The sequence below is a fragment of the Cajanus cajan genome, chromosome 3 (genome assembly GCF_000230855.2).
Source record: "Cajanus cajan strain Asha chromosome 3, NIPB_CcT2T_4, whole genome shotgun sequence".
NCBI lineage: Eukaryota > Viridiplantae > Streptophyta > Magnoliopsida > Fabales > Fabaceae > Cajanus > Cajanus cajan.
In genome coordinates this window covers 22024614-22027494 of record NC_138519.1, presented here as the reverse complement: position 1 = coordinate 22027494, position 2881 = coordinate 22024614, and positions in this window count along the sequence as shown.

Sequence of the window (2881 nt, the reverse complement as noted above, 5' to 3'; positions counted from 1 at the left end):
TATTCATCATGTAGATATCTTGTCCATAATCGTTTATAATAAATAGGGGTAATTTAGTAATTTTACACTGTTATTTACGAAATAATCCGTCATAGGGAACCCGAAAGGGGCGTTGTGGGGTGCTAACACCTTCCTCGCACGTAACCGACTCCCTTACCCGACTCTGGTTGTAATGGCCAAAGTTGATTTATGAAATCAATTGCCTTATATCTTTTTCCAATATTTTGAGTAAAACATTGGTGGCGACTCCAAGAACCCTTCTTTTGCGAAAACCACTAATCCATGGAGGGTCTCGCTTGAGATTAACATGGATTGGTGAATCATTTAATAAAATTGTTAGTTCGATGAGGTCTCAATTTGAGAATAAGTCGTTCTAACAATCCACCACTTTTCAAAACCTAAAAAGAGTCCAACCATCGTCGCGAATGCCAACGTCCGTTTCGGCGGGTGGCGACAAAGCTAAATCCGGCTAAGTGTACTTTCGGAGTTCGGTCGGGTAAGCTTCTCGGGTTCATCATCAGTAAAAAAGGCATAGAGGTGGACCCCGATAAAGTGAAGGCAATAATGGAAATGCCTCCTCCTAAGACCGAGAAAGAGATAAGAGGATTCCTCGGCAGGGTGAACTATGTCGCAAGGTTCATCGCACAGTTGACTGACACGTGCAAACCAATATTCAGGCTGTTGCGCAAGAATCATTCCGAATCTTGGGATGAGGATTGTCAACAAGCTTTTTATAAGATCAAACAGTGCTTGGCCAATCCACCAGTATTGGTGCCACCTGTCGAGGGAAGACCATTAATCCTCTACTTAACCGTGCTTGATGAGTCCATGGGAGGTGTGCTAGGACAACAAGATGAAACGGGAAAGAAAAACGAGCCATCTACTACCTGAGCAAGAAATTTCTCGACTATGAAACCCGCTACACGCCGTTAGAAAAGACGTGCTGTGCGTTAGCGTGGGCAACACAACGGCTCAGGCAGTATATGATTAGGCATACTACTTGGTTGGTTTCCAAAATGGATCCAATTAAGTACGTGTTCGACAAACCAATAATCACTGGGAAGATTGCCCGATGGCAAGTACAGTTATCAGAATTTGACATCATACATGTCACACAAAAGGCCATCAAGGGCAGTACCCTAGCTGATTACCTAGCACACGGGCCGACCAACGACTACCAATCCCTTCAGGATAATTTCCCCGATGAGAATATAATGAATCTACAACATGAAGAGCCTAAAGATGATGCGTGGACCATGTATTTTGATGGAGCCTCCAACATGCTTGGACGAGGGATTGGCATAGTGCTAATCTCTCCACAAGGAAAATACATTCCCATAACGGCAAGACTCAACTTCGATTGTACAAACAACATGGCTGAATACGAGGCTTGCGCGTTGGGAATCCAAGCAGCCATCAACAATGGTATCCTAAAGCTCAAAGTGTTTGGTGATTCGGCCCTAGTCATCTACCAACTAAGAGGTGATTGGGAAGTCCGAAATCCTAAATTGATACCATATGTTGAGCACATCAAAGATTTGACACATCTCTTCCAAAGTGTCGTCTTTGAATACATTCCAAGGGAGGAGAATCAGTTTGCTGACGCTCTTGCTACGCTCTCGTCGATGTTCGCCTTGGATAGTGAGCATGAAATGCCCATCATCAATATCCGGCGGCACGATAAGCAAGCGTTCTGCCTTCTGATAGATAAAGTTGTCGATGATCGTCCATGGTTCCATGACATCAAGCAATATTTAACAAAAGAGGAATATCCTGATGCGGCCAACGATAATGACAAGAAGCATATCCGAAGAAGGGCCATAGGATTTCTGCTAGTCGGTGAAACCCTCTACAAGAAAAATTATGACTCAGTCTTGTTGAGATGTATAGACCGAGTCGAAGCTCAAAATATGATCAAAGAAGTACATGAGGGGGTTTTCGGTACCCATATCCCCGGGCCTGCAATGGCTAAAAAGATCCTCAGGGCGGGATACTATTGGTTGACCATGGAAAGGGATTGTTACCAGTACGTGCGAAAATGCCATAAGTGTCAAGCATACGCCGACAACATTCATGTCCCACCGACTCCACTCAACGTATTGGCTTCACCTTGGCCATTCGCAATGTGGGGCATGGATGTTATTGGACCCATCGAGCCGAAAGCATCCAATGGACATAGATTCATCCTTGTGGCCATTGACTACTTCACCAAATGGGTAGAAGCGGCATCGTATGCTCATGTGACCCGAAAGGTGGTAACATCCTTCATCAAGAAGAACATTATATGCAGATACGGTATTCCCAATAAAATCATCACTGATAATGGATCTAATTTGAATAACAAAATGGTGGAAGAACTGTGCCAAGAATTCAAGATCCAACATCACAACTCTTCCCCATATCGGCAAAAGATGAATGGGGCAGTCGAGGCAGCCAATAAAAACATCAAGAAAATAGTGCAAAAGATGGTTGTCTCATTTAAAGACTGGCATGAGATGTTACCCTTCGCTCTTCATGGTTATAGGACTTCAGTACGCACATCTACAGGAGCTACTCCATTCTCCCTCGTCTATGGGATGGAGGCAGTTCTACCTGTCGAAGTCGAGATACCTTCTCTAAGGGTAATCATGGAAGCAAAACTTTCCGAGGCAGAATGGGTTCAAAGCCGATACGACCAGTTGAATCTTATCGAAGAGAAACGGCTGAATGCCATATGCCATGGTCAAGCCTATCAGAGGAAGATCAAAAAGGCTTTTGACAAGAAAGTCCACCCTCGAGTCTACCATGAGGGAGAGCTGGTAATGAAGAAGTTGCTACCAGCTCAAAAGGACAAAATCGGAAGGTGGGCCCCGAATTTTGAAGGACCATACGTGGTGAAGCG